The sequence below is a fragment of the Halichoerus grypus genome, chromosome 7 (assembly GCF_964656455.1).
Source record: "Halichoerus grypus chromosome 7, mHalGry1.hap1.1, whole genome shotgun sequence".
In the NCBI taxonomy this organism is placed as follows: Eukaryota; Metazoa; Chordata; class Mammalia; order Carnivora; family Phocidae; genus Halichoerus; species Halichoerus grypus.
This window is the reverse complement of record NC_135718.1, coordinates 130,297,482-130,307,724: the sequence shown is the minus strand read 5'-3', so window position 1 is coordinate 130,307,724 and position 10,243 is coordinate 130,297,482. Positions and strand designations below refer to the sequence as shown.

At 46.8% G+C, this 10,243-nt stretch overlaps 1 pseudogene; it reads left to right on the top strand.

Annotated features, from left to right (window-relative positions):
* Window positions 1–7,273: 7,273 nt before the first annotated feature.
* LOC118525258 (protein S100-A10 pseudogene) lies at window positions 7,274–8,715 on the top strand (annotated as a pseudogene).
* The last annotated feature ends 1,528 nt before the right edge of the window (window positions 8,716–10,243 follow it).

Genomic DNA, 10,243 nt, shown 5'->3' with positions numbered 1-10,243 from the left:
GCTTGAGAGTCAGGAGTGATGGCAAAGGCCACCCAGCCCAAGCACCTCACGGGAAGGAAGCTGGGAAAGGTCACAGAGCAAGCCAGTGGCAGGACAGGGCTAGACTTTCATGCTTTTTCTGGAATTATGTTGTAATATGTACAGATTTGGCATCGGACCAGGGCTCGAGTTCTGGTTCTGCCATTTCTTAGCTGTGTGACCTTTGAAAAGTTACCTAATATGTCTGAATCTTAGTTTATTCGTGTTTCAAACAAGGGGACCAATGCGTTGCTTACAGGGTTCTCATAAAGGTCAGAGTAAGACGATGTAAAGCACAGGCCCACAGAATGAATTCAGTTGATGGTAGTATGTGTGTGTGTGTGGGGGGGGGTGAGTCCAGAAGAAGGAAGGGCAGTAATGGCGGCTTAACGTGACCGTTGCAAGGACTCCACTTGCACTTCCTCCCATCCACCCTCTGAGTAAGCACTTTGGCTTTTGAGGACAGGTGAAGAAAATGAGTCACTTGCCCCAGGTTGCCTGGAGAACGGGGGCGGGAGAAGCACCAGCGGGCGCCCACCCCCCAGTCCTGCCTGTGCTCTCCTGGCCCCGCTGCCTCATACGCAGCCCTCTGACTCTCAGCCATACACATTTCTTGAGCCCCTGAGGCTTACAAAGTTACACGGAGGCTATAGAGAGAAGAAGGTGAAATCCTTGCCATCTAGGAACGTAGAGTTTGGGCAGAGAGGACATAAATATAACAAGGTAACCGACAGTCAAATCAACGCCAAATAATCCCATGTGAGTTCCAACCCAGGAGGGGTCACAGCGGGTTGGAATAATCAGGGAAGACTTCACAGAGGAGGCGAGGAAGTCCAACTGGACCTTGAAGGATGGGAACGTTCAAGAAAAATGGAAAGGTAGGGATAGACGTTCCAGAAGGTAGAAATGGAATGCCCAAAGCCCCAGAGGTAGGACTAGTCTCAGTATGGAGAGGGCACATTGAGTCCCACCTTCTTGTAACATCTTTGCATTCACTCATTCATCTTTTCATTCATCCATTCATCCAACACATCTTTCTTGAGCACCTGCTATTTGCCCAGCATTGTGCTAAACCCTGGGGATAGAGAGATGGGCAAGGTGTGGACACTGTTCTCACACTCAGTCTGGCTGGCAAGACTGACTAGACAAGGTGAAAATATTAACGTAGACAAGTCTAGGGTGCTAGAGGAGCCAGAGGAGGGGCCCTTCATCCATTCTTGTGGGGCCAGGCAAGGTTTTCTATAGGAAGTAGTGTCTAAGCCGAAACATGAGGGACACAAATACGGAATTTTGAAAAAACATTCATATTCACTATCATCATGATCAGCATTGTCAAAATAACTTACATTTATTGAACCCTCACTAAGTACCAGGGATTAGATTGGGTACTTTACATATATTCTCTTCTAATACTTACGACATTCCTATGAAAGAGGTGCTATTCATTACCCCTATTTAGAGATGAAGAAATGGAGTCTAAGAGTATCTACAAGGCTCACCTGCGTCACATAGCCAGAAAGTGGCAGAGTCCAGATTCACACCAGGTCGTATGGGTCTTAACCTTTGTGTCCTCAATCATTCACCATCCTGGAAGTCAGGAAGAAGTATGCTTAAACCCCCTGCTATGTGCATGCGTACATGTGTGCATGGTTTGGGGCGGTGGGAGGGTGCTTGTTTAACCAACTGATGACTGCTGTCCAGTCTGCCCACAGTACTCCCCAGCATCACTCCACCTGCCCACACTGTCCAATGCTCAGCCTTCCCGACGTGGAAGGGGCTGATCCTTCAGAGTATAAACCTGGTGCTCCAAAAAGCCAGAACAACAAAAAGCAAAGGAGCCCCCAGAAGAGCCAGAAGCTTCTCCTCCTCCTGATCTTTCCCCACCCCATCAGCCCCTTTTGAAGATCTGGTCCCAGGGGAAATAGTGGGCGGGGGCCCAGAGCAAGGCTGGCTCTAAGTTACTGCCAGGTCAGCTCCAATGAAGTCCTATATCTCTTGTCACCCAAACTCCCCCAGTTAACAAACCAGGGCTGCCAACCAGAAATAAATGAACAGAACTCGTTCTCCAAGAGAGGCTGACTACGGTGGGCTGCAGATCAGCTCTGCCATTAATCACTGCAGGGTCTCAGGGTCTTCACCCACAAAATGAGGGGCTCTGTCCAGGCAAACCTAGTCTGTTTCTAAGGAGATAGGAAAGGGGGTGAGATTCACTCCCAGCTGATTGTCTACCATCCTGGGAGCCCCAGATCAGGATGCAAAAGGTGGGGATGGGCCTAGACGAGCCACAGGGAGATGAAGAGTAACCAGAGCAGAATAAGGCCCTGTCTTTCCCCTCCAGAAGTTTAGGAGGGGTAAGAGAGCAGAGCTCTTGCGATTGTTCACTTGGGGAAGGAGTGAGGGAGGTTAAATGAATCAAGTCTTAGAATGGTTCATTCAGCCCCCCCCTCCCCTGGATACCCCCAAGGGCAGGCAGCACTAGGTACCCCACGACAACCACAGGGTGGGGCCTCAGATCACCAGGAGCCCGCCATGGGCTCAGAGACTTGGCACCAAAATAAAGCAGCAGCACAACCAAGTCCTACGGTAATTGAATTCAGAATCTTCCTTAAACTTGAAGGTGAAGCTGATTAGGCTTAGGCTAATCAAATAAACAAAATAAGTTTGTAGTCTTACTTCACAGGGTAGATAATCCACTTAGAATACAATACCCCAAGAGGAGGCATAGGCTGGAAACACACAGAGCTCCCCGATGAAATTATAATGATTCTGGGAAAATGGATTCATTGTAGGTTAGAAGAACTAAAGTATTTTAGTTATATTCCTAATATTGGAGAATCTAGCCCTTACAAAAGCTGAAGGTTCTTTTTTTGTAAAACCAACACCAAAACCAGGAGATGGGTATTGGGACAAGCCACGGACCTTATGCAGATTACGCAAGTTTCACGTGCACTTGTATGTGCGCACGTGCGTGTGGCTCTATGCAATCCTATCACACATGTAGAAGTCGTGTAACCGCCACTATAATCGAGAAACAGAACAAAGATCCCTCGTGCTATCCCTTTATAGTAACGCCATAGCCCGCTTCTCATTTTGAACCACCCCTCCTCCCCAAACCCTGGCAACCACCAATCTGGTCTCCATCTGTATAATTTTGTCACTGTGAGAATGTCACATAAATGGGACCACGAAATATGTGACCTTTTGAAATTGGCTTTTTTCACTCAGCATAATGCCCTGGAGATCCAACCAGACCGTTGCATGTATCAATAGTTCATTCCTTTTTTTTGTTGCTGGCTCGTGGCATGGATGTACCACATGTGGCATGGATGTACCACAGTTTTTCTAACCATTCATCCACTGAAGGACATTCGGGCTGTTTCCCATTTGGGGCTATTACACATAAAACTACTACGAGCATTTACATACAAGATTTTATGTGGACACAAGTCTTCATTTTGCCGGGACACATGCCTAGGAAGGGGAGTGCAGGATCACATAGTAAGTATATGCTTAGTGTTTAAGAAACAGCAGTTAGGGGGTGGGGGATGAATGGACAGATAGACATGTCTGGGAACAGCAGGCTGGGAAAGGAATGTACACTTATTGCCCTATAAAGACTGAGGCTGCAGGAGACATGGCCGGGAAATGACCAAAGGCAACTGGAAGGAAGAGCTATCTGAGCTCCAAAGCTATTCAAAGCAATCTAGGGAGAAGTCAGAAACAAATTGTGAACAGCAGAGTGATACTAGCCTCCCATAAACCCCTAACCATGCTAGAAAGATGGGCTGACCAGAATGATTTTCAAGCCATGATCATGTGCTGGTAAGTCAGGGCCCTATACACAAAAAACACAACCAGGGAGGCTTAATTATTTACCAAGGAGCTGTGTGGTCCAGCCCCAGCCTCCCCTGACCAAAGGGGCTGCCAGGGGAGGGCCCCAGACCCTTCACTCTCTCCCTCCACAGACATGAGCTGAGGCCCTTCTCTGAGCATAGCACTGTGTTGGGCTTCTGTCTACACCAAAAGAAGCTGGTATCTGGACAAGCGGCAACCATTTAGAGATCACACCTAAGTTCTGCAGAATGAGAGGATGTTGAGGGCTGTCCCAGGGCACCTTAAGAATATAAGCATCTCTTTGGGGCACCTGGGTGGCTCAGTCGTTAAGCGTCTGCCTTCGGCTCAGGTCACGATCCCAGGGTCCTGGGATCGAGTCCCACATCGGGCTCCCTGCTCCGCGGGAAGCCTGCTTCTCCCTCTGCCGCTCCCTGCCACTCTGCCTGCTTGTGATTCCTCTCTCTCTCTCTCTGTGTCAAATAAATAAATAAAATCTTAAAAAAAAAAAAAGAATATAAGCATCTCTTTGGGGTGCCTGGGTGGCTCAGTCTGCTGGGTGTCTGACTCTTGATTTCAGCTCAGGTCATGATCTCAGGGTCATGGGACGGAGCCCCACATTGGGCTCCGCGCTGTGTGTGGAGCCTGCCTAAGATTCTCTCTCTCCCTCTCCTTCTGCCCACCCCCCCCACTCATGCTCTCTCTCTTTCCCTAAAAAATTTTTTTAAAAAATTAAAAAATAAATAAAGCATCTTTCTCTTAAAAAAAAAAAAACAAGAATATAAGCATCTCCACCAGCTGGAGCTTCTTAAGAACGGTGGACTCCAGGACACGGGGACGGGGGTCTTAGGAACAATGGCTAACACTCACGGAACACCTTGTCAAGCACCAGGCCTGTGCCAAGAACTTGATAACAATTTAATACTGTAAGAGTCATGCAACAGGTACCTCCTGAATTTCCTACTATGTGCCAGAGTGACCGAAGAAGATGCAGATTTCACGGGATGGGGAGAATGACAAGACACAAAAGTGTCCTAGGATAGTCCCAGCCTGGCATAGTTAATGCTCTTCTGATTTCCTGTGCTGGATATCTAAGCAATGATTCAGTGATTCTCCAGTGGGGAGGGGTGGGGAAGTTTAACCTCCAGTTTAGAACTTAAGTAGAGATTGAAGAGCACATTTGAAATGATACTATAATTCTGCATTTGAAAAATAAACATTCTTTTACTTTTATAGTAAAAACTAGAGTAAGTCAGGCTTGATAAAATGGTCTTAGCTAGCGCAGGATCATTCTTGAAGAGGGCAAAATTCTGGGGCAAGACGCAGCAGAATCTCTGAAGGCATGTGTGCTATTTTTATGCTCATCACAGGAAGAGTTTGAGTGAAGAAAAAACCACCACACAATGTTGTTCTAGGGGGTATCATATTCATGCTGGCCCTACCCACATGACAGACCCTCTCTCGCAACCAAAGTCCGGTAACATGAGCTTCAGAGCACCAGTCGGGGGCCTTAGGTGCCTCCTGCACCATCTTTCTTTGATTGACACTGTCCCTTTCCTCCAAGAAGCCCTTTGTAGATGTCAGGTTGTTCCCCTTTTCTCAAGTTGTCCAAGAAAGAAAGCATCTCTCATTCTGGAAACTGGGGCCAGCTCTGCCTGAAAAATTCACTGTATTGGTCAATTTGCCCAAGAGTCTGTCTGGGTGGTAAAGATCCTTCGCATCAAGCACTCCCTTTGGGAAATCTGGCCGTTGGAAGGCAGGGAGACTAGATAGTGGGAGATGATAGGGTCTCTAACCTGAAGCTCTCCCTGAACAGCATCTGGCAGCCCCTAGAATGTTCTAAACCTCAGTCAATGGGAAAAGAGCAAGATCAGCTTCTTCTCTTTGTCCTTAAGAAAGAAAAAAAAAAAAGATACATTCCAGATAATTTCACCGTGATGAAGAACCGCTGAAGTAGCAAAGGAAATAAATTAACACCATCTCAGCTAAAATCACACACAATTAAAACCTGGATCTGAATGTACTTTCCTGTGCAGAGAGAGCATCTTGAAAATGACATGCATTAGTCATCCACTCCAGCCACCCAAGTCAGTGTGTGGGGAAGCCATCCCTGAGATTGCAGGGGGGCAGGGAAGGAGAGGGGCTGAGTGCCTGACCCCGGTCCTCAGCTTTCTGTCCTCGCATGTGGAGGCTGAAAATTCTGCTTCTCTGTGACCCAGGCATCCAGGGCGAGACCCACCCAACAGTGGCAGGGGCCTGGGGTCCGTGAAGGGAATTGGACCATGAACTATTTGTGCAGAAATACACAAAAGTGGCCCAAGCTCCTGGATTCTCTGATAAGGGTCCTGGTCTGTAAGGAGCACAGCATCTGGGGGGCCATCTCCCCATGTCCTGCCTTCAGGCAGATTGGTCCCCCTCAGCTCAGGGAGACATGGCACGAATTTATGTCTTAGCTCACTTCTTCCCCCTGCTTTTCTTTTTCCTCTCCTTATAATTTTTCTTCTTCCAGAAAAGAAAAGAAAACCCCCAGCAAAGGAGATGAGTTTAGAGTGTCTGAAGAAAAAGAGCACAAAAAAGACTTTATGAACTAAAAGGCCCCAGGGTCCCTACATAGAGAAGTTGGTACCCAGTGACAGGCTGTTCATCACCTCCCCTGGGGGTAAAATGGGCAGAAACATGATTTGTGGCAGAAGGAGCAATAGGGATAAAACCTAAAGATGAGATTCCCAAAGGTGAACAGTTTAGTCCCTTTGACAAGTGGCTCTCCGGGATTGTGGGATCTCTTTTCCACAAGAGGCAGGGGAGTTATGGAGGGAGAAGAAAGGAAAAAACAAACAAATGAACAAACAAATCCAGTGGACTTCCACCAGAAAACCTGGGGCGCCCTCCTAGCTGGGAGCCCAGGCTCCGTGAGCCTCATAAGGACCAGAATGCTCCTGGCACAGAATCAGGGGCTCGGTGTCAATTTTACTCAAGCTGCTCATCATGCAGGACAGCTGCTCAGGGCAGGAAAATGGACCAGGCTGACCTCTGCCTGAAGAACCATCAATCCTCAGCCTTCTCTCCCTTGGTCCATTATAAGGCCTGATGGTCAGGACTTAGGGCCCAGGGTGCTTGCTTTAGCCTGCAACTAGGCTGGGACTGGGCTGGGACTAAGGTGAGGCAGGGAAGCACCTAGAGCCAAAATGTATTAAGGCATTCTCTCTCAGGGTCCTGCAAGTGCAGGGTCAGCTCCTGAGAGCGACTACTTCCGTAAAGGCACTAGCTTGCCTCTTTCTTGCTTTAGCCTTGCTGTTCAGCCCTCTGCCTTCGCTGTTCGATGTGTTTCTAGAACTGAAGAATATAACAGCCCTCGATGAAGCTACAATCCCAGGGGGGTCATCTGGACTCATTAGTTTTTACCGATTGACTTTTCCCTAAACCCATGGAGGTGAGATGGAAAGGACAAAGTCAGACTGAGCCAAAATCACCCAGTCGATATTGCTGTTTGATACGGAGAACAACTCAGTCACTTATCCCTGCCCTAAAAACTCCTGGATGGGAACCCCCACCCAGAGGATAGGGGCCCGGAGGGGCAGGGAGTTATATGGGAGGATTCTGTCCTGTGCACAGAGAGCTTATGGGAAGTCTGCCAGGAGCAAGGTCTTCTGCCGGGCGCTCTGGGGAAATTGTAATGAATGATACAGTTTGTTGGGGGGAGTTTATAAGTTAAGTAGGAAGGCGGGATACCCAGATAAGGTAACTTCTTGGACAAAGTGCAAATGATTGCAAATAAACATAGAGTGGCATACACTGAGACTATTCCTGCAGAAGGGAAACAGAGTAGAGTGATCAGAATCAGGAGGGAATGGGTGAAGAATGGGGGGATGAGGGAATCCTGGAAAGAGTGGAATTTTCTCCATGGTTTATTAATAGTGGTCATTAAAGTGTGGTCCTCAGAACCACTTGGGGAAGCTAGTCAAAAATGCAGTTCAGGAGCCCCAGTTTAGTGCTACTAGGTGGGATCCAGAAAACTACATTTTAATCAGTTCCCCAGCTAGTTCTTTTGCACACCCAGCTTCAGAAGCATGAGTTTAGGAAGCAAAAATAGACCCGGGTGGTGGCTACTAGGACAGACCTTAGGAATGATTTTTTGGAGAGCCCTGTGAGCTCTAAGAGCTATGTTGGAATTAATCCAAATATTGGAAGTAAGATCATAAAGACTTCCTTCTCTGAAAGAAAATAAGAAGGAAAATAGAGGGGTCAGAGACAGTACAAAGAGAAAAGGACAGGATCCGGATACATGGAGTCCCAGTTTCTTTGCCCTGTGAACCACTTCTGAAATGCAATGTTCAGAAATGAATAGAGTCTGATTGGAAAAGAAGACAAGCAACAAAAGTAATGCCAAGTAAAAAGGCTGGATTTGAGTAAATACTTTATTCTTAACATGTGAGATACCCCATGTGTATCTTATTTGCAGGCTTTGGGAATAAATAACCAAAGTTTGATAAAGGCCCATGGTAAGGTGTGTCCCAGCCAGCCAATCATCTCCGCCGTGCCTTGGGCCAAGGCTTCAACAGACCTCACCAAAATGCATCTCAAATGGAACACACCATGGAAACCACGATGTTCACGTTTCACAAGTTTGCTGGGGATAAAGGCTACTTAACAAAGGAGGACCTGAGAGTAGTCATGGAAAAGGGGTTCCCTGGATTTTTGGAAAATCAAAAGGACCCTCTGGGGGTCATGGACAAAATAATGAAGGACCTAGACCAGTGTCGAGATGGCAAAGTGGGCTTCCAGAGCTTCTTCTCGCTAATCGCTGGGCTCACCATCGCATGCAATGACTGTTTTGTAATACACATGAAGCAGAAGGGAAAGAAATAGGCAACATTGAGCAACACCCCTGCCCGCCCAATGAGAGTTCTCCCAAAGGGTCTCTTAAGGAATCTGTCCCACAGCTTCCCCCTGTATAAAGTATTCCATGAGCAGATCGGGACCCTCAGAAAATGTACAAATAAATCCAACCCCCATTTGAGAAGCAGAGAAAGAAAAGTCAGATAAGCTTTTGATTTTTATATTGCTTGCATCCTCTTGCCCTCAATAAACAAATTCCTTTTTTAGTTCCTCAAAAAAAAAAAAAAGACCCATGGTAAGAAACACACTGAACACCGTGACTCAGTACACACATATGTTTACATGACACTGAACGAAAGTACTAATGAAGTATGTTGTTTCCTATTCTATTTCATTTTTAAAAACAAGTTCTTATTGTAACCTGCTCCTGGGTCTCCACCTGCAATTTGAAAAATATTGAAGTAGATGCGAGGTGGGAAATGAACACTTAGGGACAAAGTCTTTTTGACAGACTGTGGGTTACAATGAGGTGGGTCAAAAATCAAATGAATATGTCCTGCACATCCTTCATGCTAATCTCTCAGGAAACCTAACCATTTTGCACGCCTGCCTTCAAGTGTCTTCTCAAAAATGTATTCCTCCAGGAAGATCATTCCAGATCAGCCTCATCCAATGTCAAGCACCCCAAGCCCTCTTAAATGTCCCCCATTCCTGGTGTGTGTGTAGGCAGCGCTCGACTTACAGACGTGCACATCAGAATCAGCCAGGTGTACTCACAAATGATGCTGCCTGGTTGGTTTCTTTTCAGATGTGCCATGGGGTACGAAACCTTGTCCCCTAGCTTCGGACCTCTGAGAGTCTCCCTCTTGCCTATATAGGTTTCATATGGAGGGAAGGGGGAGTCTCTCTGATCCTCTCCACCACTCCCTCTTGCACCCCCCAAAATGGCAGTTCTCCTGGGAATCTTTTGAATACATTAAATTAAACAGAATGGGATTTGGTCACCATATTGCCCGATTTAGCTGTTTTGTATACTCAGATTCAATTTAACAGAGCACAAGTGTATCATTTACAGTTGATTAAATATGGTGTTTATGGTATGTATACTTATTCCTATAAAAAGTTGGGCACCAGGACCTTGGTGAGGAGTGTAATTTCCATTATCACATTGTTTCTGGGCAAAAACAGATTCAACCTCCGTCATTTTTACCTGCAGTGCCTTTTCCAGGAATCTGAGGACCCCACACAGCTCCACACAGCTCTGCCATCTGCAATGTCCTCCTGCCCTTCTGGTTCTCTGTGTTCCAAGGGTATCTGTGGATCCTGGGAGCTCCCTGAAGGCAGGGGCCAGGGAAGAGCCAGGTTTCATGGGGGTCTCTCAAGAAAAAGAACCAATACAAAATTCAATCCAATGGTGATATTTCTTTAGAACTAGAGAGATCACAGCAATGTACGCAAGGTTTAGAAACTCAGATCCCTTTCTTCTAATGTCTCTTCGTTCAGCTGACCAGAAATGCTTACATAAAAATGCTTCCTATTTGCAAAATGGCCTCTCCTC